Raw genomic sequence first — 27024 nt, 5'->3', positions numbered from 1 at the left:
CAATAATTTTAGTTTCATATTTCATGTTTTAAGTGCAGATACTATTTGTACTATTGATATTAGTGCAATTGTTATATTTTCTTGCACTGTGATTTTGGGAATACATTGTACAAAAGTACTTTTGGTTTATGGAATGACACTATGCATTTGTATAATTAGCAGGTTAATTCCTCTTTTGTTCTGGATGCTGTGGATTTATGAATTTGAGCTATTACTTAGGAATTTTGTCTGGAAGACAGAGTATACTTCTGGTTAAAGACCATCAAGTATTCAAATGAGTATCATTTGATTATAAAAAAACAACTTGATGTTTGAAAAAAGTACAAGAGCCCTTGGGAATTCTCCCAAATCATGGACTTTGGTATGATTTTGCCAGACTCTTAATTATTTTTCCTTGATAAAATCACATAACCTTATTGATTCTGTGGAAGAAGAGATGAGAATGTGTGTGCATGTGCACATATGTGTAAATAATGAAAGACTTAAAACATCTACACTGAGATCTGTATAATTACAGAGGAACTAAGCCTTGGCATGTATACACATGAGTGTATAAACACACAAATGCACACATACACATATCCCACACACTCACAACTAAATGGGGAGCTGGCTTAAAATTTTGCTCATATGAGACAGAAATGATTTATATGGTGAATTACCTAACTACTGATTATGAAATCCATGGAAACTCACTGGATAAATTGCCTCAATTGTCATATGTTAGAATTATATCCTGGAGTCAGTTTTGAATCAACAGACTAGACTCTATTTAATACTTTCCTTTTTCTCCATGGGGGTTAATATGTGTTGCACAAAGCTGCCCAAGCTGTCACCCTAACTTTTCTGGTTTTGAGTGAACGATTGTGCATTTTATTTGTACTTTAAATCCTCAAATGTGATGATTTTCTTAATTTCTAGTGACTGATTTTTTTCCCCTTTAGAATGTGCTAATATAGAGGGGAAACAACTGAAAACCCTTGGGAATACTGTTTAAACAGGCTTAATAAACACTAAGGCAATACGTTTTCCTTAATTGTTTTTTATTTTGAGGTTCTTCATACATATTACTGTTAATTTGAGAAGAAATTGTACCAACAAGTAACTTATAAGTAAAATTTACCATTGAGGAGGAACCTCTTGGGACTGTAATTTGCTTTGTTCTAAGTACTGAGTCCAAGTATAACTCTTTGATCTATTATTAAGCCCGTACTGCACCATTCAAAGGAAAATGCTAAGAGCCACTCACTGGGAGTTCAATCTTTGCATCTCCAAATGCTATAGTCATGCAAGTGGATATAGACTGCTGGGAAAGTTGAAAGGACAGCCTTAGGAAAGGAATAGCAGGAGCCTCTTGACTCAGTTTCCCTACTGTGCTGTTGCTTTTAGGAGTGGGAAAGTTTCCCACCTATTTGATCATGAGTCAGTCTGCAAGATCCCTTTAATCATTTGGAACTCTGTTGGATGATTCACTGTTCCAAAGGGTAATGACTTCTACCTAAAGTTGAATACAGCTAAGAGAGCTACCTAGGGTAGGCCAGTCTGTAACTTTAGGCTCAGGCCTGATAGAAGAGTCTTGATAGTGTTACAACCTGTCCAGCCTCCTCCTTTCATAGGAATTTTCTCTGATGGTGGAACTGCAAATGTTTTATGATGAATCTTACTGTTACAGTTATCTCCCATCACCAAGTCTACTATGAAAAGGATGCAGAGAAATGGGACTCTATTGCTTGTATTTTAACTGCTATGGATTTGTGGCCTTTACTGGTTTCAACTTCCTGACCATGGTAATTAGGACTTAGGCAGTTTTAGAACTGACCTATCTTTGCTCATTGTTTTAATAGTTAGGCATCTATATATAACATTATGCCTATATAGTGTCATATATTTATCCAAACAAATCTTCCCCTTTGCATGTTTTCAGCTAAGATACTAAGATAAAATATATCTTTAAAAAATGGGCAATGAAAAAGGCAAAAAAAAAATCCCCCAACTTAGCTAGGTTCTGATCAGTATGGATAATGAATTCCTTGAAGTGGTAGCATTATTTGAATTCATACTGCAGAGTTCCATTAGGTTGGCACCAATTCCCATATTTTACATAATTACAACTTCCAATACCGTGAATTTGAATACATCAGACCACTTTAGGGGATTTATCACACTAATTGGGTCCTAGGTGTAATTCTTAATTGAATGGTAAGCCTTACTTTGAGAAAGACAGTAAGATCAGATGATTTCCCTTAGGATCTGGGATATATGTGGTTGACTTCCAAATATTTCCCAATGGTTATAGAATATACTTAAACAGCTAATGATAGCTGCAATTGTATCAGTAGCCTTAGAACTTCCACTGTGTAGCGGCAGTGAAAATAGTGACCAAAGGTCACAAATGAATTTCATGAAAATGTCTGCATCCAAAGGCTTTCAATATTTAAATAACTATCTGCTAAATTCTTAAGGTGAATTGAGGCTTTCTCATGTGGAACTATTTTTTAAGGTTATGAAGAAACTTTTCAATATTTTTTTTCCTTTTTGAAATCTCTCTCTGGTATCAAGTGCAAATCAGATTCATTTTAGAGGACAGGTCATCAAGGATCCTTTTTAAGATCCTTTCTTGGACTTACAAACTACATTGTTCATGTCATCCATAGGACTTGGACAATGTAGAAAGCACATGTGGTTTGTTAAAATTGAAACCTTCAGATTAGTTGCATGTATCCTCACCTGATTGTCTTGCTATAGGCCTCGTAATTATAAGGTTAACAGCAAAAGGTTTGCACTGGTTTTTACCATTAAAAAAAAATAATTACTGTAAAATCAGTGTGAGTAGCTTTTGTCAGGCCTCACTAAATTGCACTAAATCTTTTCCCCGGTAGGTTTCAGAAACATTACTAGGTAACTACTGCAAGGGGCCTAAACTTGGCAAGTGGCTGTACTGAAAGAAACACCTCTGCCCATGTGCCAATCTACCATAGAAACAAGGTCAGAAGGCCCACTCAGGCACTATTAACAATTGTTGTTCCTGTTCATCACATACAATGCTTTGTGCCCTCATTTGGGGTTTCCTTGGCAAAAATACTGGAGTATTTTGCCATTTCCTTCTCCGCTTCATTTTACAGATGAAGAAACTGAGGCAACCAGGGTTAAATGACTTGCCCAGGATCACGCAGCTAGTTGATGTCAGAGGCTGGATTTGACCTTGTGTCTTCCTGACTTTAGGCCTGGCAGTCTATCTACTGTGTCATCTAGGTATTGAATCATGGATATGTGTCTCTAAATGGACCAAACTGGACAATTTGTGGACAATGTTCTAAGGACAGATCCCTTCAATTGAGTTATGAAGCAAAAAGATTTCCTGAAGCAAATGATTTCGTGAAATACCAAAGAATGATGCAGAAAGATAGCTAATGTCTAAATGGATATTAGCATGCATGCCTTATTTTTTATTGGTGTCCTGATTATATAATTGTGTTTATTGTTCATTTCTTCTGAGAGCATCTTGACCCTTTTAGAAGGGTACCTAGGCATATAAGAAATATATAAGAAAGATATTGTATTCCATCTTCATCTCTACCCCTGAAAATCTGCGGGCTCCTTCAAAGTTCACCTCAGGCATTTCCTCCTACACAAACATTTCCTGATCCTACCAGCTGCTAGCTGCTTGAAGGTCAGTGATATGTAATGTATCTGGAAGGGTATACTGGAACCAGATTGTGATGAGTTTTAAATGAAAAGTTTGTATTTGGTTCTAGAGGTACCAGCCACTGGAGTTTCTTGAGTAGTAGAGTTCTGCCAATGAGTCAGAACTTTAGAGTTCCATGTTTTATGTAGTCTTCTGCCCTCCATCAATTATTTTCTAAATGTCTTGAGGCCACACAATCTAAACTCCCTATCCTAGCTCCAAAGTTGATTTTAAGCATCTTACTTTTTTGCATAACAACCATGGCACAGTGCTGATTATATAGAAGGCGCTAACTAAGGCCATCATGTTATAGATATAGAGGTGGCAGGGAAGTCAGAATCCATTTTGCCCATCTCCCTCATTTTACAGATAAGAAAAATTATATTTCTTGAAGTTGAATTTTAAACTTAGGCATTAGCCTCTAAGTACTAGAAATTTAGGATGAATCTAATCTGTCTTGGTAACATTTCCCTTTCATGCTCATTTCTCTCTGTATAATTTGATTCTTTTGTGGGTTCAACCCTTGCACTGAAATACTTATCTTACCTCCTGAGCTACTTCCTGTTACCAATTTCAAACAACTGTCGTAGCTGGGCATTTCAAGGAGCCACACACTGTTATCTTTTTAGGTGAGAAAATAGGCAATTTCTCTTCACTTACAAACCAATATTTTATGTTTCTCCCCTCCTTTATTGCGTTAGGAACATAATCAGTTGCATAAAAATAGTTGCATAACTTCCAACTTCCTGAGCTCCGCAAGGTTGTAAAGGGAGGTACTATGAAAGAGTGAATAGGTTTAATAAGGGTCTGGTTGGTCACTGGAGAAGGTAGCGCCTGTGCTAATGATATTCACAGTGCTAATGATGATGATGATTATGATGATGGTGATAAGTATCACTGATATGATTTAAAGTTTGCAAAGTGCTATACATATTTTATCTCATTTAATACTAAAGGAACACAGAACATCTAGGAGATTCATTTTTTGACTATTTCAAGAGAATATCTTTTATACAAACCCACTCATGTCTGTTAGTAGGAGAAGCAGGGTTTCATGTTCCATAGACCATTGTCTCTAATATTCATCACTATGACCCCTAAGTTTATCTCTGAGTTCTTACAGGTTCCTTTCAGTTCCTTTAGGTCTTCATATACTCTAGGAGATTCTTGCACCCTCACAAGTTGTGCTTATACATTAAGGAAATTCAGTGGTTTATCCAGAAACCTCATGCTCACACGGAAGAAGTTATTTCCAAATGTACCCCCAAAATGTCTTAACTGGATAGTTAAGAATTTTTGTGGTTATTTGTGGTCAAGTAAACTATCTGTCCTCACCGATAAAGCATATCACCTTCCTACAGGATTGGACAGGGTCTCTAATGGCCAAATTGGAATTTAGATTTGTGGAGGCATCTAGTTGGTGCAGTGAATAGAGTGCTGGACTTGGAGTCAGGAAGACCTGAGTCCTAATTTGGCCGTAGAATCCTCCTGGATATGTGACATACACGCTTAGCCTCTTTCAGTTTCAGTTTCCTCATCTGTAAGAAGGGATAATAATCACACCTGCTTCCCAGGATGGTTATAATTGTTTTTCTTTTTTTGGAGGGCAATTGGGGTTAAGTGACTTGCCCAAAGTCACATGGGTAGTAATTGTGTGAAGTGTCTGAGGCCAGATTTGAACTCAGTTCCTAATGACTCCAGGGCTGGTGCTCTGTTCACTGGGCCACCCAGCTGCCCCCGTTATAAGTTTAAAATGAGATCTTTGTAAAGATCCTTGCAAACCTGTCATTATTGTTGCTCTTATTGTTATTAATCTTGTGCCAGGGTTGGCAATGCCCATAGTCACCAAAGATGTCAATCAGTCAATAAGCATTTATTAAGAGCTTACTGACTACAAAGGCCAGCTAGATGGCACAGTGAATAGAGCAGTGATCCTGAAGTCAGGAGAACTTGATTTCAAATCTGGCCTTAGACGCTTGACACTTAACTAGCGGTGTGACCTTGGACAAGTCACTTAACCCCAATTGCCTTGCTTTTCACCCTGCAAAAAAAAAAAAGAAAAAGAGCTTACTATATGAGAGGTACCATATCATGTGCTGGGGAAACAAAGAAGGGCAAACAAAAGTCCTTGCCCTCTAAGATCTCACATCTAATGGGGCAGGAGAAAGGGGAAACGTTAAAAAAGTAAGTACATATGAGATATATACAGGGTAGATGGAAGGTAATTCAGAGGTGCTACACCAACCTATTTAGACAAAAATACCTATTCCACTGTTTTTTCAAGGCATGCCCCTCTGCCTCTGTCTATCTTGACAATTTCATGGTGAGAAGCAAGGAAGCGAGAAACTCAGGTTCTCTTCTCTATAGATGATATGATTCGGTTAGTTAACTGCCGCGTTGGAAGAGTGTGCCATGTGGGGTAGGTCAGAACATGTGACAGCTGAGTTTCAAAGGACAAGGCCGGAGTGCATGGATAATCACTCTTGCTTTCATGAGCAGGTTTTTGAGAGGCATCCTGATGTAATGGATAGAGAGCCAATCTCTGAGTCAAGAACAACTGAATTCAGGTTATCAACTATGTGAACAGAGTGGGAGTCACAACTTTTTAGTATTAAAGGCAATTCTTCAGAATGATAAGTTGCAAAATAGTTTTCCAACTTTATTGCCCATCACTCTCCCTCCGATATATTAGAGTACAGTTAAACCATCCTTGCTGTCCCTCACATATGACATAGCATAGCCTGTTTCATGCTTCTGCATTGCTTATTCCACCTCTATACCTGAAATGTACCTCTTCTCTCCTCTGCCTCTTACAAGTCATTCTTTCACCTTTTATATGAAGCTATTCCTGAATTCCTTGGGATCAGTGCCATTCCAACTAAAATTTTACTTTGGATATGTCTTGTCAATATTACATGTATACATACATACATGCTGTCTCCCTTAAAAGAATACAAGCTCCCTGAGGGGAGGGGAAATTTTAGTTTTTTGTCTTTGTATTCCTAGCATTCAGCCCAAGCCTGGTAGCAGGTACTTAATGAACGTCTATTGGTTGAGTGATGTATCTCACTGTAAGATACATTAGTGAAAAATTGAAGTCTTTGACCCTAAATTTTAAGTTCCCAAATTCAGTCTTTAAATACACACTAAAAGGACAATTTCTACACCCAAAGAATATTCATGACACATTAATGAGCACCTCGAGATTTAGAATGAAAGTGTCTTTTATTACTTTGTTAATGAAAAAAATATTTGATGCATCAGGAAACGAGCAAAACTTAGCACATCAAGATCAGGAATCATTTTGTGGCTGTGACTCACCTGCAATTCTTAATGTATTTTCATTTTCTATCTTAATCATGACTATATCTGAACATATATTTAATAATCTTTGCTTTCTAGAATTTTATTCATAAATAGTTCTCTCTTTTGAAATGTGAATTCCCCTATCTTCAAATGGAAGGAGAAAGAAAATAAATTTCCAAATGTTCACATGGAAATGTCCTATTTGAGTCACTTTGAATTGGGGATTTAATATAAATGAACAAATAATGACAGAAAATTGGTTGCAATTGGGCTGTTGTTATTGCTGAGGAAATTAAGTTGTAAGCATACCTTTGAGGTAGGTACAGTGCACCTACGATTCTGGCTTGTCATTCTAAGAATAGTAACCAGTTCCAGTTCATTCAAATCACTTTACTTCAATTCAACAAAAATTTATTAAACACCTATTGTGTGAATAGTATAATCCTAGGAAGGGAGAGATAACATGTTCAAATGAGACAAAGTCCATGTCCTCATGAAACTTACAGTCTAGGAGGGGTATAGTTATAATAACATGCATATGCCAAGTGTATCAAAGAAGTGCAAAATCAAGAAAGAAATGGTTATTCTTGACTGAGGTGGCCAAAGAAACTTCAAAGAAGAGGTTCTATTTGAGATAGGTAGGACTTCAACAGTTAAAGGAAGAGAGGAAAAGGAGAAAGAAAATACACAAAGGCCCAGGGGCAGGGAATGGTAGAATGTGTTTGGGGGAACAAATTGTGGTTCATTTTGATTGGAGAGTAGAGTACATCATGGGGAGGAGTGTGAGCTAAGGTTAGAGAAGTGGGATGATGCTAGATTGTGGCAGACCTTGAATGCCAGGCTAAGGAATTTGAACTTGACTCTGAAGACAAAAGAAAGGTTTGTGAATGAATAAGGACAATTAGTCTGGTTATACACAACCATATTTGTGTATGTATGTATGTGTATATATAATACACACACATATAAATATATATATATATATTGAGTGAGAAAGAAAGAGAGAGAGAGAGAAAGAGAGTGAGACAGAGAGAGAGAGAGAGGGAGAGAGAGAGAGAGGGTTAAAGGGCTATAAAATCTCCCAAACCCTGGGCATACATTACCTCATTTTATCCTCCCAACAACCTGAATATAGGTACTGATAGGAAACTGAAATCAAGAGAGATTAAGTGACTTGACCAGGGCTGCATAGCTAGTAAGTGTTTGAGGCAGTTTTTGAACCCATATCTTTTTTACTTCAAGTCCAATACTCTATCAGCTGACCCACCATGCTGATTTTAACATGGTAACAACATGAAGGACAAATTGGGTGGAGTGTGGTCTGTGAAACATAAAAGATCTGTTACGGTGCTATTGCAATCATTCAGAAGGATGTATGTAAGTCATAGTTTCTTTATCAATAAAATAGAGCATTCTACTAGATTATGCCTAAGGTACACTTATGGACTCTAAATACCATGATATAAAAATAGGAAATATTCATAGCCTGCAATTGATGATCACAGCAGAAAAGGATAGGAGGAAAAGAGAGGAGGGTTTTTGTGAGGGGTGTTATAAAGCACATGGTTCAGGGTGAGAAATGAGGGAAAAGAGTCAAAGATAATTCCAACGCTATGAACATGGGAGATGGGGGATGATGGTGTCTATAAATATCTTAGATTTCTTCTTTTGAAAACTGCTTGTTTATATATCTTGATAAGGAACAAATATTATTCTAATTTTTAAAATCAATCTCTATACATCTTAGTTATGAGACCTTTATTAGAAAAACTTGCTGCACAATCTGCTCTCTCACCAGTTAATTATATTCTCTTCTCATTTTAATTGCATGGATTCAGTTTCTGTAAGACAAAAACAAAAATCAACCAGAAAAAAACCCCAGACCCTTTCAATTTTATGTAATCAAAAGTGTTCAATTTTTCTTTTATGATCATATATTTCTATCCCTTGTCTGGTTATTAACTCTTCTCCTATTCATAGTCATGAAAGATTCTTCTTCCTGAAACTTTTTTTTCTATTAGCTTTGATATCTACTCCATGTATCTATTTTTAGTGTATTGTGGTGTATGTATGTGTGTGTGTGTGTGTGTGTGAGAGAGAGATGGAGACAGACAGAGATACCTTTGCTTAAACTTAATTTCTAGTACAGTTATTTCCAGTTTCCCTAGCAGTTTTTGTCTAATAAAGTCCTTAACCCAACAACTGAAGATTTTATGCTACCAAAGGTTTTGTGGTTCATTTTCTTCTTTATGTTGTGTAAATATTCTGTTCCACTGATTTATTTTTACTATATTTTTAAGCAGACATCAGAGTTTTGACAAATACTGCCTTGTAGTATTTGAGATTTAGTATTACTATGCCTCCAGACCTCTAATTTTTCTTTCAAAGCCTTTCATTTTCTGACTGCTTTATTTCTGATAGTCACTGCCATTTTCTCAGTCACTCAAATTAATTTTAACCGCCATAGTAACCCTTCTTTACTCACCTACGTTCAGATTCTCATTTGGCGGAGCTACCCAATTGATGTCTCTGTCTCAAGTTCTTGAATCATTTCAGTTGTGTTCAACTCTTCACAACACAATTTGGGGCTTTCTTGGACAAGATACTAGTGTAGTTTGCTATTTCCTCCTCTAGCTCAATTTATAGATGAGGAAACTGAGGCAAACAGGATTAAGTGCCTTACCCAGCATCACACAGCTAGTAAGTGTCTAAGGGAAGATTTGAAACCAGATCTTCTGGACTCCAGGCCTGGTACTCTATCCATTGTGCCACCTAGATGCCCATGTCTTAATGTCAACACTGCTCCAAGTCATCCTCCAATTAACTACAAAATTCACACTCCTAAAGCAGAGATCTGACCATGCCATTCTTTAGCTCACATTCTTCACTGGCTGCCTCTTGCTTTTAGAGTCAAATTGAAAAACAAAAGCAAAAACATCTCCGTTTGGCTTTTAAAGCCTTTTGGATTCTTGGTCCAGTCTACCTTTCCAGGATTTTTGTACATTGCTCTCCTTCACATACTTTGCATTTCACCCAAACTGACTGATTTGCCACGTACCATGCTTGACGTTACATTTCCCCTACTGTTGCCTTTCATAGGCTCTGCTACATGCCTAGAATGTCCTCCCACTTTACCTTAACCCCTCAATATACCCAGCTCCTTTCAAAGGTCAGCTGAAGTGCCTGTACTATCACAAGGATTCTTAACATGATTTTCCATATGATAGATCCTTTTGGCAGTTTGGAAAAACCTAGGGAAATCTCAGAGTAATATTTTTAAATGAACAAAATAAAAATATATTTGTTGTTCAGATGTGTTGAACTCTTCATGACCCCATTTGGTTTTTTTTGGGGGAAAGATACTGGATCTGTTTGCCATTTCCTTCTTCAGCTCATTTTATGGATGAGGAAACTGAGGCAAACAGGGTTAAGTGACTTGCCCAGGGTCACACAACTAGTAAGTTTCTGAGGCCAGATTTGAACTCAGGAAGATGAGACTTCCTGACTTCAGGCTCAGTCCCATTTCATAATTTCATAAATTAAAAATAATTCAATATTCTTTCAATGAAAAAAAAAAGCAAAACTCAACTACATCCAGAGTAGGGTGAATTAGATGGTGAGAATGCCAGAAACCAATTCATAGGTGGATTGATTGGTTAAAGGAGAAGACAGAACTTAGAGGGAGAGGATAAATGTTTTTAAAAATTTGAAGGACTGTTATGTAGATCAGGTTTTGGGCTTGTCCTGCTTGACTGAATTAGGACTAATAATACATGAACCCCAGAGAGATGCAGATTTTAGTTTGATATAAAGAAAAAGTTTCCATTCCAGTGTGAAATGCTTAGTCTTAGGTCTGAGATCCTTTGTGGAAATTTGAGCAAGCCCCTTTACCTATCTTAGTCTCTTTTTCTTTACATCTAAAAATGAAAGTGTAGGATTAAAAAAAAAGTTTAAGCCCCTTTGTAACTTTAAATCTATGATTCCATCACCATAACTTGACTTCTTCAAGTAGAATGAGGAAGACCTGAGTTCAAAGCCATCCTCAGACAAATAGTAGCTGTGTTATTCTGTGCAAGTCACTGTAATGTTAATGGGATATAAGATCTTCCCCTGCCCATTAATAAACCTCATGTGGAGCCCATTAAGGGAAGCTTGCTTAGGGGAGGTTTGGTTGTAGGAAGGCTTTCACACCTTTTGTTAATTTCAAATTAGGCAATGAGTTAGGCTCAGTTTAGTCTCTAAAAGGTATATATACTCTGAGTCTAGCATTTTGCTTTGGGGCTCACACATTTGAAGAGTCTCCTTGTGATTTGACCAGATAAGAATCTGGGTAGCCATTAAGGAGTCCCCCCAGCTTTGAAAAACCCAGATGTTGGTGCTTCTTTCTCTGGTAACTATGTATGTATTGCCTTGGTCAGACAGTTGAATTTGTCTGTTGATCTGTGCTAATTTCTCAGACAGTTAGAAGCCCTGTCTATTGGTCTTTATTTTTTCTGCTTTTATTTTCTGTGTTTATATTTTCTCTGAATTCAGGGTGCTGACTTTTCCCCTGAACAAGAGAATGTAATTTAAAAAAAATGTTGATCCCTTAAACAGCTATTTTTCCTAGTAAAGCAGATCTAAGAATTTGTACTAGGAGTCATCTTGGGTACGCCAGTGTGGCTACTTCTACAGTCACTTAACCTCAGTTTCCTCATCTGTAAAATAAGGATAATGATAGCACCTATCTCACCATGCTGTTGCAAAGATCAATTGAAATAATAAGTATAAAACATTTAGCAGGTGCCTGGAACATAGTAGGCACCATATAAAGTTATTATTATTATTATTAACCACTTTGCCACTTCTTAGGGATGTTTTATTGGTTATTTCTCTTTAGGTGCAGGTTGAATGAAGTGGTTGCTGAGGATTGTTTTTTTTTTTTTTTAACAACTCTGAGATTCAGTCATTCCCTGAAGTACACTGAAGAAGAGAACTTCAAAATTTGCAGGAACCATAGAGATTGGGCTCAAACCCTGCAACTGACTTGTCCAAGGTCACACAGTGTGCAGTTAGGAAACTCAACTTTCTTGATTAATTGCCAAAGGCTTTTTTCCTAGTAGAATATTATTATTTCTGGAGTACACTAATTATGAAGGATAGTTTAGTTAAAATGCTAATGGATTGGAGCATGAATAAAGTTTATTTGGAAAGCATATTTGATCAAATACTAAGTAGGTAAGCTGAGGGCAAATAGAATTATGATTTAAAAAAAAAGTATTTTGGGTGGCTAGGTGGCACAGTGAATGGAGCACTGGCCCTGAAGTCAGGAGGACCTGAATTCAAATCCGGCCTCAGACACTTAACACCTACTAGCCATGTGACCTTGTGCAAGTCACTTAAACCCAATTGCCCTGCCCTCCCACCTCCAAAAAGCAAAATAAATAAATAAATAAAATAAAAGTGTTACAATTGGGAATTCATATCAAGCCTCCTTTGAACTAGATGACTATCTATGGAAGTCTCTTCCAATTCTCAAAATTGGTGATTCTGTGAAATTTTCACGCCTATAATTTTCGACAATTCATACTCAGAAAAAGAAAATAACCAATTTTGTTCAAATTGATTTGATTTTTACCTCCATTCAGGCACTTCTCTTCATTGCAGATCAATTTCCTCACAAAATTTAAGGGCAGAAATAATGAGAAATAATGATTTTCACACTAATGAAAGAAGTTGAAATTAGATAGGAGGAAAAAATTAGTATTTGTCATTCTGATGCCATGATGTTTGCCTCCATCTAAAGAGATAGAATCACAGTCATAGGGACATGTATAAGCTAGGTATCAAATCCTACAATTTGTTAGACTTAGGGATCCCTGGACCTTTCCTTTCTCTCTATAGCTGAACTTTCTTTTGATGTGTTCTCTCCCCAATTTAGAGTGTGAAGAGGCTGACAGTAGGGACCATTTCATTTTTTCTTTTTTGTATCCCCAGTACTTTAATATAGTGTTTGGTACACAGAGAGTACTTTATAATTTTACCCCATTCATTCTTCACATTAAGAGGTGCCATTTGATTAAATACAATGCATGGTCATGTGGGACACTTTTAGTTACTATTATAAAACTATTTCCTTTTATTTTAAAATTCAGTACTTTAATTATGCTAATGAATAGAGTTCATCATAGAAACAAGAAATTAGTCAGGTTCTGCCTGACCAGACATAGGAGAGCTTGGGCCAATGGGTAGAAATGAAAAGAAAGCAAATTTGAGAGACAAACCAAGATGTGAAAGTAAGAGGAAGCAATGAAGCCTTGCTCCCCTAACAATTACTGCAAAGGAATAGTTCAGATCACTCCAGCTTGAGCAGTGACTGGAAATCTAAGAAACAAAAATAGATCATGTTTACAGTACAAAATCGCAAAACTGACCTATGTGCAAATGACCGGTGTGGAAACCATGGAACAGGGACAGGCTGGGTTATGGAATCTGGCTCCTGGATCAATAGAGAGCTACAATCCATTCTTTTTATCACAGATTCTTGTCCCTTTTCCCCTTTAATCTCCTCATTATGATCTTCTCCTCTGATCTTAGGGTTTGTTTTGCTCTCTTATTCTACTCTCTGTTTTCTTTCCCCTTCTTTTCCCTCTCTCCTTTCCCTCCAATTTTCCCATTGAGATGTGGCCCTATTTTACTCTCAGGAAATGATTGAGATTTTCTCTCCTTATTTAGAGCAGTAGTGCACTGGCATCTTCTGTTTCTAGAGTCTGACTTGTAGATGTTCTTGAGTCATTCTTTTCCTCTGGGCTTGTGTCTTGTACTTTTCTATTCTTGTGTGTTTGCTTATTCTTCCATGCCTTCTTCATGATTTTGGATTTTACATTAGGACTGAGTTCTTGGGGGAGGGGGAGTTTCTGGGGGAATATGTCTGGGCTGAACTATCCTCCTTTATATTTCTGCTGCTTTCACAGCCCAGGCTGGGTAACCTTTAAACTTTCAGTTTTTCCAAAGATACGTGACATGAGGCAAGATCTGCTCACTGCCCTCCTTGTCTGAGCTCTGTAAATTCCTGACTCAGGTTTGGGTCTGTTGGTTTGTACAGTGTTGGAAGTTTCAGTAAACTAGGCTATCATTGGGAGGCTCTGCAGATTCAGAGTGACTGGATGGCAGACTCCCATTCCGTTTGGAATTCTTGCCCAGGCTATTCCATTGTAGGCTTCAGCCTGGACTGGAAGCTAGAAATGGGTCCTTTCTCTGCTCCTGAGATCAGAGCCATGTAGTGACTGATTCTGAACTTGTTCGTCACACAATGCACAGTTGGGGCCTATGGCTGACCATGATCACTTTTCTCTGTCAACTCTAGCTGCAGGTCCCCTCCTTAGTCTGCCCTGGATCTATGGCCCAGAACTGAGTAGTGGCTAACACTGCTGTTAGATGCACCCATTCCTATACCCTGGGCTAATACAAGGATCCCTTGGAATTTCTTCTTGCCTCAGTCACGCACAGAGCATGTTCCTGTGTAGGCTCTGCACCCAGTGTCCACAGACCTGTCTGTCTCCTTAAGCTAAGCAGGGCTAGTAAAAAAATGGCCCACTGTGCCTTTTTCTTGGATTTTCCAATCATAATTCAGTTTGGCTTATTTTCTAAATCTTTGTGGAGGAGGTATAATGGGGAAATAAGACACATTTCTTGCTATTCTGGAATCATGACTCCATATGATCTAGCTACTTTGCAAGCAATTTGGAACCATTCTGTAAAAGTTACTAAACTCTACTTATCCTTTGACCTAGTGATACCATTACTAGGCCTATAGCATGAAGACACCAAAGAAGGAGTTGAAGATCCTGTGCATACAAAAATAGTTATGATAGTTCTTTTTTGTAGTGGCAAAGAACTGGTAAGTAAGGTTGTGCCCATTAATTAGGGAATGGGAACAAATTATGATATATGAATGTACTGGAATGCTATTTTAGTCTAAGAAATGATGAAGTAGTTGCAGAGAAACACAAAAAGTTTGAATGAACTGATGGACAGTGAAGTGAGCAGAACCAGAACAATTTATACTATAACATCAACGTTGCAAAAATGAACCTTTTTGAAGGACTGATTTTAAAGGGCATATATTTTTTCTAGTTCTTTTTCTTCCTCCCAAAAGTGCTGCTAAAATACTTTGGTTTACACAGAGCCTGGAACTATTTCTAGTCTGCTTCCTGATGATATTATCAAGGAGAACAAACCCTGTGGAGAATGGACATATCACTCTTATTTCCACCAACACCAATCCAGTGGTGGGAAGAAAAGGACTTGGGAATGGAAGCACTCTCATCCCCCATTAGGCCTATTTCTAGTCCAGTATTTGTAGTCATTATCTAGGTTAGGTACTCCTGTGGAGAAGGGGGTCATCCATCTCTGCCAGCTGCTAACACTTCTACTCACAGGGAAAGCAAGCTGAAGCTGAAGTAGCAAGATACTCTGAAGGAAAAACAGGAGACAAAACCAGTACCACCAACTCAACAACTGCCTCCCCTCAGGACTAGATGGAGAAAGCCCAGAACCCTCAGTCCCAAAGCACTAGGAACTGCAGTACTCCCCAGACCATCAGCTCTCTTTCTACCTGATATCCATTATCCAGGGAATCAATTTTTTGGAGGTGCTACCTGGTGATTGCATCTGCAGATTCTATAGCCCCTGTCTTCTTGGCTGTCATAGCTACTGAAAACTAGGATAAGAAAGTTCTTGCCACCAAAGTCCTTGGCTTTTGTCAAATGTGTTAAACATCAAATATGAAGATAGTTTTATCAACGGAAATAACATAAACAGAGATGCATTACTAAATGCTTTGCTGCTGTACCCTAGGAATCCTGGGATGTGTATCCCATATTATAATGTGAACTCTTTGAAAACAAAGACCATCTTGTTTTTCTCTTTGTATCCCCAGTAATTAAAGACAGTGATTTATACATAGCAAGTTCCTACTAAATACTTATTCATTCATTTTTTATTCATTCATTTATTTATTCCTCTGTGAAGTTATGTAAACCTCTTTTGAGAAATCTCTTATTGAGCAATAAATATGACTTAGAATGATCTGCAATATTTTGGGACTTGAGTTAATAGGTATAATGCTAAATCCAAACAACAGTAACTTGGAGAACACACCATTTCTGGAGAATCTCTCTTCAGCTTGGAATCTGCACTGGTTCTCTATCATCATAGTGAAAATATAATTGATGAATCTATTTCTCCTTTTTATTACTTATCTGATATTAATAATCAGTAGAGTTTTTTCCTTTCACTTGATTGATTTTTAGTTTTCAACATTGAATTCCACAAGATCTTGAGTTACAAATTTTTCCCCATCTTTCCCCTACCCCACACCCCAAGATGGCAAGCTTACTGAATACTGCTTCCCCCAATCTGGATCTCTTATATCCTCTCCCATTTCCCCCTAGTAGGACAATATGGATCTCTATACCCCAGTGCCTGTATATCTTATTTCGCAGTTGCATGTAAAAAACAGTTTTTTAAAACATTTGTTTTTAAAACTTTGAATTCCAGATTCTTTCCCTTCTTCCCTCCTCACCCACCCCCACTGGGAAGACAAGTAATTCAATATAGATTGTACACATGTAGTCATGCAAAGCTTTTCATAGTAGTTATACTGTGAAAGACTAACTAGATTTCCCTCCATCCTATTCCACCCCCACTTATTCAATTTTCTCCTTTGACCCTGTCCCTTTGCAAAAGTGTTTACTTCTAACTACCCTCTCCCCCAATCTGTCCTCCTTTCTGTCATCCCTCTCCCTCTCATCCCCTTTCCCCCTACTTTCCTGTAGGGTAAGATACAAATTGAGTGTGTAAGTTATTCTCTACTTAAGTCAAATTCAATGACAGTAAGGTTGACCCATTCCCTTTCCCTTCCTGCTCTTCTCCTCCGTTGTAACAGTGTTCTCTTGCCTCTTTCATAGGAGGTAATTTACCCAATTCTATCTCTCCTTTCCTCCTCCCATTATTTTCCTCTCTCACTTCTTAATTTATTTTTTATATCATGCCTTCCTATTCAACTGATCCTGTGCCCTCTATGTATACATGTACACACATATACACCCACTCACATATGTATTTATATGCACATATACCCTCCCATTCATACATATATTTGTATGTATACATATATACATGAATATTCACTTGTACTATCCTCATATTGAGAAAAGTCTCATGAGTTACAATTATTGTCTTTCCATGTAAGAATGCACATAGTTCAGCTTTGATAAGTTCCTTATAATTTCTTTTTCCTGTTTACCTTCTCATGCTTCTCTTGCTTCTTGTATTTGAAAGTCAATTTTTCTGTTCAGCTCTGGTTTTTTTCATCAAGAATACTTGAAAGTCCTCTATTTCATTGAATTACCATATTTTCTCCTGAAGCATTACACTCAGTTTTGCAGGGTAGGTGATTCTTGGTTTTAATCCTAGCTCCTTTGACCTCTTGAATATCATATTCCAAGCCCTTTGATCCTTCAATGTAGAAGCTGCTAGATAGTGTGTTATCCTGATTGTGTTTCCACAATATTCAATTTGTTTCTTCTTGGCTGCTTGTAATATTTTTCCTTGATCTAGGAACTCTGGAACCTGGCTATAATATTTCTAGGAGTTTTCTTTTTGAAATCTTTTTCAAGAGGTGATCAGTGGATTCTTTCAACCTTTATTTTGCCCTCTGGTTCTGAAACATCAGGGCAATTTCCTTTCAGAATTTCTTGAAGGATGATTTCTAGGTTCTTTTTTTGATCATGGCTTTCAGGTAGTCCAATAATTTTAAAGGTATCTCTCCTGTATCTATTTTCTAGGTCAGTGTTTTTTCCAATGAGATATTTCACATTGCGTTCTATTTTTTTCATTTGTTTGGATCTATTTTATAGTATCTTGATTTCTCATAAAGTCACTAGTTTCCATTTGCTCCAATCTAATTCTGAAGGAATTATTCTCTTCAGTAAGCTTTTGAGATTCTTTTCCCATCTGGCAAATTTGGCTTTTTAAGGCATTCTTGTACTCATTGGCTTTTTGAGCTACCTTTGTCATTTGAGTTAGTCTATTTTTAAGGTGTTATTTTCTTTAGTGAGGTTGTTGACTCTCTTTTTCATGATTTTCTTGCATCATTTTCATTTCTCTTCCCAATTTTTCCTCCACTTATTTGGTTTTCAAAATCTTTCTTGAGCTCCTCTATGGCCTGTTACTAGTTCATATTTTTCTTGGAAGCTTTTGGTACAGGAGTTCTAATTTCATTGTCTTCCTCCTGTTCCATGCTTTGATTCTTTTTTTCCCCCCAAATAGGAATGTAAGGTTTGATTGCTGTGTTTGCTTTGCGTCCTTTGCTTGCTCATGTTGCCACTCAATTACTTGACTTTTGAGCTTTTTGCCACAGTAGAACTCTGCTTCCAGAGAGGGGAGCTTTGTCCCAAATTGCTGGGATTTTCCCAGTTGATGTCAGAGCTGTTGTCAGAGCTATGAGTAGGGTCCCCTCTCTACAGCCACCCCAAGCTCTGGCATGCTGGCTTTCCTCACCCCAAGACTATTTCCCAAGACTGCCCCCAGCTCCAAGCAGGTCAAAGCAAGAGCAATTACCCTCTGAATAGTCACTTGGTCTCCCTGTGATTTGCAGGCCAGGAGCTCTGGAGGCAGCCACGTTGGAGAAGATGCAGCTGCCACACCTCTGCCACCTCTGCTGTCCCAGTGGCAGGGTCCAGACTACACTCTTCTCTCACCCTGGATCAACAGGGTTCCCAACTGACCTTTTACTTTCTCTTTGGCATTTATGTATTGAGAAGTCTGGAAACTGCCACAGCTGCCAGTGATTCACTCTCCTGAAGTCTGCTCTGGCCAGTCTGTGCCACTGGTCAAGGCTGCCTCATGTCTGGGCCTGCATGGCTTGCCCAAGACTGAACTCTGCTACCAACCCTGCATGATAGACACTTTCTGTTGGCCTGCCAGGCCGCCTTCAGTGGGAGATTTGTTTCTCTCTGTCACTTTGTGGGTTCTGTAGCTCTAAATTTTGTGTAGAGTAATTTTTTATAGGTATTGGAAGTGGTTGGAGCAGCGGCTCAAGTAAATTCCTGCTTTTACTCTTCCATGTTGGCTGCACTCCCAATCAGTAGATTTTCAAAGGAACATAACCCTATTATATATTTCGAGCAATCATTATTTTTTCATTTTGACATATGCATTTAAGACATCTTGTGGTAGAAAAACCTATAAGGTGACATTCTGTTCTTCAAACTTATTATTTTATATGCAAAAGGACACAAAGAAGTAGTACTTTTATATTTGTATTATTATAGGATGGTGATATATTCTTGATCAGTGTACAAAAGTTGCTTTGATTAAAAAATAAATTAAAATTATTTTATTTATACTAAACATATATTAATATACCATATCATATTGATATAAATTTATTTTAATATGTTTTAAAATTAAAATATTAATTAGTTAGCAGTAATATTTAAAAACCACCATGTCCATCCAGGCAACAGTCCAGTTCATTTTAATGTATTATTTGATGGAAATTATTGGATGAAAGTATTTCCTTCATCAAACTGTAGTCAACAATGTAATTTGATTAATTTGAAAGATATTCTATACCTTTTTTTCTCTAGTGAAGTTCCATTTTAAGTAAATTCTCCTTGTTTCATAGTGTTTTTAAAATTTAAATAACAATTCTAAAACAATACAATTTGACTCTGGACCCTAGCTGTTTTAGTTGTGTTGTATTGAACTATTAGCTAAATTTATAAAGCTTGGTTCAAATGAAGTGCAGGCTTAATAATCCCCATGTAGAACTGGATGAAAAGCAGTTTGGCTCACCTTGCAGACAGGAACATAAGAATGAATGCAACAGCATCTATTAATAATGTAAAAACTTTTATTAAGCTTTTACTATGTGATAGGCACTATGCTAAGGGCTGTGCATATAAATGCAAAATATAATACCTGTCATTAAGTAGTTTTATTATAGTGGAGAAGATATCATTACATTCTAGTAGGGAAGTTGTGTCCAGGGAAGGATGAAGTCATAGAGGTGGTGAGTAGCCCTATATAGCAATTGTATATATGATCAACATCATTTTCCAAAGTAATAATTCTTTTGTCTTTATTACCATAACCAAAGGAAACATTGGATAGAGGAAGTAATGCAGCATGACAAGAAGATGAAACAGTAGAATAGTTTAGTCCAGCTTGATATTTTGAGCTCTCACCAGCCTACTCAGCCCCAGCGTGGGAGGTGATTGCTCTGTGGGAAGGTGAGGTGTCAGGAGTAGTGACCCTGGGCTATTTAATAGAAAGGTAGCCTAAATACCTTGGTTCAAGTGCTACTTCTGATATATTGTCTGTGTGATCCTGGACAAGGCATTTCAACTCTCAGTGCTTTAGGCAACTCTCTCAGACTGCATTGGTTAAGGTGGCTTCTTATTGAGAGCTCTTTAAACCAATGAAATCTTTGTATTAGTACAATTTTAAAAATTAGACCAGTTAACTTTATAGAGAACACATCTTTTTTTTCTCCTGGCTATACAACTGGCCAGCTGTCTTCCAAATGTGTGACACTGCTTATAATAGGGGTTAAATGGGAAAAAACCGTCATAATTTGGCATTCATGTGATCCCTGTATTTAACAAAACAAGACAAAAACTTCAAAATGTGTTTTAATAATGGTAGATTAGTATCAAAACTTTGTGCATAGAGGACTTTTTTCTAGAAGCAAAATTTAAACTTCTAGACAGTTTAGGGGCTGAACCTCTCACTTTTTCTTGTTTGCATAAATTTCAGAGTTTAGAGTTGGAAGGAACTTTGATTTTATAGAATTTAGCAGGACACTACACTTCTAAATTTTTTCATGTTAATAATGGATAATCATGATGATTTTGATGGTGTTGGTGATATATTAATTTCACCCCAGGCAACTGAATTCAATAACTATTTACTAAACTCTATACCAGGCACTTTGTTAGGTACTAGGGAAATGACATTATTCTTGAGCTCCAGGATCTTATAACCTAATTGTGGTGGGAGTGTATTGGAGGCACATGACACAAAGAAGCATAATAATTAGGTAGAAGGTGGTAAGGACAAAAAAGAAATCTAGACAAAGTGTTCAAAGAAAGTTTGATAATTGAGAGAGAATTCTTAGTTTGGTGGAATAGCAAAGATTTTGCAAAAGGATGTAGGTATAGAAAGAAGAAGAGGATTTCAACATGGAGAAATATGGAGTGAAGGTGTCAATGTCTTACCTGAATGTGTAGAGAGAGAAGAAGGTAGGATGAAAACAAGAAACAGCATTCTACTTTTACTGGAACATAGGATATCAGAAGAGTAGTAGAAAACAAAATTAGAAAGGCAGTCTCATGGAATCTTAGACCTAGATCTATGATTATTGTTGCTCTCTCTTTGACCTTACTTTGTACATATGTCTTATTAAATACTTTGTATTTCTTGTATTGTGAATATTCTATCTTTATAGCCAACTCTTTGAGGGGAGGATTTTTTTTTGTAATTTATTGTATTTGTGCCTTGAACATATTGGACATTTAATAAATGTTTTTTTGAGTTTAGTTGAAGAGTAGAACCAAAGTGTCCTTCCTGAAATAATGAAGCATTAGAATAATTACAGAAGAAGAATAAAATAACAGAATACTAATTACAGTAATGGAAGTGACAGAAATAGTAAGGTTAAATATGCTAAAATATTCACAGGTAGAAATTCATCTCAAATTTATCTCAAAGGTTTGCAGCAATAAGCATCAACATTTGGGTATTCTAATAGGATTCTAGTCTTCATCTCAAAGTTAGCATATTTAAAATGATTCATCATCTTCCTTCTTTTTTCCTTATTTGGCTTCCATTCCCAATTTTCCCATTCTTATTGGTGACAGTATGATTTTCTGAGTCTTCTAGACTAGAATGCTGGGAATCATTATTGATAAAGTTCTGGGCAAGAGACTGAATGTCTTAGGCAGCCAGAGGAATTATTTTCTTCATTGCTGTCAGCTGAAGGTAGAACTTTTCTAAGAAACAGGAAGATATGGGAAGTCAGTAGTGAGAGAAGACAGTGTCAGATGATGAGATTTGAGTTTTTGAACCAAGGTTGAACACATTGTAATGATGGGTTCTTTTAGAGGAAATTTAGTGGAGGGTGGGAAGAAAGCAAATTGCTTGATGACCTTCTATTCTAATTTAGAGTTCATTAAACTAAAGGAGGAATGTTAGACCTAGATCTATGATTATTGTTGCTCTCTCTTTGACCTTACTTTGTACATATGTCTTATTATATACTTTGTATTTCTTGTATTGTGAATATTCTATCTTTATAGCCAACTATACAGAGCAAGTATAGTGCAGGAAGAAGAATGACAGTGTGAGGGCCCAGTAATTTGTGGAAGAAGATAACCAGGAAGAACAGTAAAAATCAACTCTCATATGCCAAGGATAAGATCAGTCATGACCTCAGTTTTCTACATGCCAATACTCATAATATGGGTAATAATAAAGCTGAACTAATGATTTTAAAATGCAGTAAGTACAATATAGATATAACTAAGATATAGTGTAAAGTGATGAATCTCTTGAATTGGTCAATTGAATCCTACACCCTGCTCAACAAATTAGACAAAAGAGTGACCTTGAGAAGATAATAATCCTCTATGGAGTTCAAGAACTTATGGAAGGATGCATGATGGAGATGACCAATGGAGCAATGAGATGACGATGCTTGAAACAGATCATAGAGGCTCTGCGTGAAGCTTCATTTCCTGAGAATCATGGTCCAGATATAGATCTGTGGAGTTTTCTTACGATTTAAAGCATTGAAGTTAAAAGTATTTGACTCATGCTGATAATATTGTTTCAGAAAGTAGAACAATTGACAAAAGGATTTATTATTCATTACCTGATTTTGATGAGTAAAAAGAAGGTAATTTAGCCCCCCCCCCCCTTAATGCTAATGCCTTCCATCTGAGTTTATTTCCAACTGGCCCTGTTTATATAGGACTTGCCTGTTATCTTCCCTAGCAGGCTCCTTGAAAGTAAGGACTCCCTGCCCCGCCCACCTTTGTATTTTCAATATTTGGCATTATACCTGTCACATAATAGGGGCTTAATAAATGCTTGTTGACTTGCTTATTGATTTGACTTGGTTAGGAAAACGGAGGTTACATTCTTCAGAAGGCAGTGATGATGTCATTTTAAAATTCACAATGACAGGGCAGCTAGGTGGTGCAGTGAATAGAGCACTGGCCTTGGGGTCAGGAGGACCTGAGTTCAAATCCAGTCTTGAACACTTAACACAAAAACTAGCCATGTGGCCTTGGGCAAGTCATTTTACCCCAATTGCCTCTCCAAAAAAAAGTAAAATTCACAATGTCTGTATAGGAAAGAAAAGGAGAAGAAGTTTTTTACATATTCCCTAACTTTAAAAGGGTAGATTTCATGAACTTCAGAGAAAGACCCATAGAACTGTTGAACTATAGAGTTGGACATGACCTCAGAAATCATCTAATCCAAGACATAATTATATAGTAATCTCCTCGACATTACTAAATTTCAAAAACCTCTGAAACTGGTCATAAAACCTCTGCTTACAGATACTCAACTAGCAAGAACTTCCTCACTCCTGAAGCAATCCATTTTATTTTACATAGCTCTATATGTTTAAAATCAGATTGTAAGCAACTTGAGGGCAGGGGCTATCTTTTTCCTCTTTTTATATCCCCAGTCCTTAGCATAATACCTGGCACATAGTAGAAAGTTAATAAATATTGATTGATTCATTTATCATCTCCATGTAAAATTTGCTTTCTTGGCAAATTCTACACATTTGAGTCAAAATTACCCTCTGTAGTCAAGTGAAACAACATCTTCCTCTTCCATGTGACAGTTATAATTGGAGACAAATGGGTTTCCTTTAGGTATCTTTTACCTAGTTTCTTCAAGTGACCTTTGGCATGGTTTTGAATTTCCTCACCACTAAGCTTCCCCCATGTTTGTAGGAATCAAGGAGAGCAGAAGAGGTACCATAGAATTGTAGAAGGAAAGATGTGTTGATCTTCTAAAAGAAAAGGAATAGAATGTTGTCTGTCAAAGTACAGGTCAATGAGCTTGACACTAATCCTCAAGTTACCAGTAATCATTTAGTTGTCACATCTAATTCTCTTTATTCAATTTTTATCCTTCTTGACCTTTCTGTAGCATTTGACACTATTGATGACTTTTCCTCCTCCTTCTTCCCCCTATTCCATCCTGTCTTCTCTCCAGATTTAAATGTTTTTACTCTCCTTTGGTTCTATTCCTGCTGGTCTCACTGGTCTCAGGCTTCTCTAGTAGTTTTTTAATCCACATCATACCCACTAACTTTGAGTGTAACTCAAATCTGCTTTGAGGCTTCTTTCTTCTCTCTCTATTCTCTTACTTAGTATCCTTATTAATGTCCAGAGGTTTAATTATCATCTTATGTAGATGAACTACAGATCTGTAAATCCAATCCAAGTCTCTCTCCTGACCTCCAGTCAAACATTTCCAAATACCTATTGAATATTTCAAATTAAATGTTCATAGTTATCTCAAAATCAATTTGCTCAAAATTAAACTCATTATATTATCCTCCTCTGAATCCACTCTATTCCACACTTCCCTGTGTCTATTGAGAGAACTACCATCTTTCCACCTCACCAATCACATAGGTTCAAGTACTTACCTCACGGTAGGTGAAAATGAACACCTGAGGGCAAGGCCTTTGTCTTAGTCACTTTTCTATCTCCCAGTATACCCAGCATGATGTTTCGTACATTCAGGGTGACATTTCTATATGTACAAATAATTAACGAATGAATAATTGGAGAATAACCCCTGGATTTGAGATTCTACAAGTCTTCATTTTGTTCTGGCAGACTGAGCAATTACCAAATTACCAACATATTTGGGTTTTCATTCATCTTATGGGAAGTTACATGTCCTCACGGATCATCTTGAAGCAACCATACATATGTAGAAACTTGGTTTATTAAGGTTTTTTGAGAAAAAATTATCTAGGATATCTATTCCTATATGTTTTTGTTAATCTATGCCTTTTAAAAAATTCACAGAGCTGACTTTTTATCTTCTATTTTTAATCCCTTTTCATTAATAGAATAAATTTTAATTCACTTGACCTCCTTTAAAAAAGAGTAATGAGATTTTTATCTCTCTTCCTTTCATTGTGTACCTTTCATTTCTCTTTCGGCTTCTCTTTTGTCTCCTCTGTGGATTTTCAATCCCCCTGAGTTGAAGTATTATTCTTCGAATTGAGATACGGAGAAAGAAGAATTTACTCATATGGGTAGGAGCCATATATACAAAAAGACTGTATTTTAATATTCTTGTCATGTAGACAAAGCTGTGTCATTCTTGGAGAAATGATTTCATGTTGCTTGTATTGAAACCACAGGAGTCTGAGTGTCAGTGATACTTGCTGTCTGGGATTACCTTTTATTCTTGAGACATTAGACCTGTTTCAGTGATTGAATTTCTCTTTGAGCAGCTAATCAGAAATGTTAATCCTTAATGTGGAATATACCATGTCATTCAGATAATGAGCTTTCCCTATTCATCATTCCTAGCTTACATGGTGTCAGAATAGAAATGGCAAATAAGAAAGAAAGGATTGTAGAACATGACCTTTCTCAGAATAATTGGGTTCCAGTGCCTCATACATAATATTTATTTGTCCATAATGTTTTAGGTTTTGTTGTAATTGTGAAAAGTTCATTGACTTTACAGGTGACTTACAACATGATTGGTGGCACTTAAGTGTCCTGTGTCTTAGGAATAAAAAAGACAGATATGTGTGTGTGTGTATTTACAATTTAGAATCCTGTTATAAAAAATGGCATTTCCCTGAGTGAGAGATGCACTCTCCATAAAAAGGCAGATGTGTATATTTGAAATTTAGAATCATGTTATGTAAAATAGTATATTCCTGAGTGAGAGATGTCCATTCTAGCAGAAGTGTCTTGAATTGGATTTTGTTCTAAGGAATACACCAGTGCTGTTGAAGGTTATGTTGTTCATAACCCTTAGTGTGAGAAAATAAGAAGACAACTGGGGAAATGTTGGAGAATGAGATAAAGAAACATAATCAAGTACTATGATCTCAGGTATATTTCTATAAAGCATTAGAGTTTAATTTTATATACTATAAAGACAGAGATACTCTTCCATTGGCAACTTGTCTTCTAATGTATTAATGATGAAGTGAATGATACTCTTTCTGATTGAGGCTTAGAATTGTTAGTTTCTCCCCAAGTAAGGAGATAAGGGGGAACGTAGAGACATGGGACTGGTTGGAATGATGTTTTTGCATTAGTGGTGAGGCTGTTGTTGTTCAGCCATTCATTCAATCGTGTTGACTCGTCATGACCCTGTGGACCACAGAACACCAGGTCCTTCTATCCTCCTCTATCTCTTGAAGTCTGTTCAAGGCCATGATCATTGCTTCCATGATACTATCTATCCATCTCATCCTCTGCCATCTCCTTGTCCTTTTGTCTTCATTCTTTCCCAGCATCAAGGTCTTTTCCAGTGAATGCTGTCTTCTCACTATGTGGTCAAAGTACTTAAGCTTTGGCTTCAGTATTTGGCCTTCCAAAGAATAGTATAATTTCTTTAAGTATTGCCTGATTTCATCTCCTTGCTGTCCAAGGAACTCTCAAAAGTCTTCTCCTGCACCACAATTTGAAAGAGTTGATTCTGTGGCACTCAGCTTACTTTATACTTTCTAGTACTTTGTACTTTATAGTATAACTCTCACAGCCATATATTACTACAGGAAAAACCATAACTTTGACTATACAGACCTCTGTTGGTAAGGTGATATCTCTGCCTTTTAGTATGCTATGCAGATTTGTCATAGTTTTCCTTCCAAGGAGCAAGTGTCTTTTAATTTCATGGCTGTGTTTGCCATATGCAGTGATCTTTGAGCCCAAGAATATGAAATCTGAAATTGCTTCCATTTCTTCTCCCTCTAT

The sequence above is a fragment of the Petaurus breviceps genome, unplaced genomic scaffold (genome assembly GCF_028583685.1).
Source record: "Petaurus breviceps papuanus isolate PSGF00001 unplaced genomic scaffold, PetGlider_PUasm1.0 38, whole genome shotgun sequence".
Classification (NCBI taxonomy): Eukaryota; Metazoa; Chordata; class Mammalia; order Diprotodontia; family Petauridae; genus Petaurus; species Petaurus breviceps.
Note: the sequence above shows the minus strand (reverse complement) of the source record.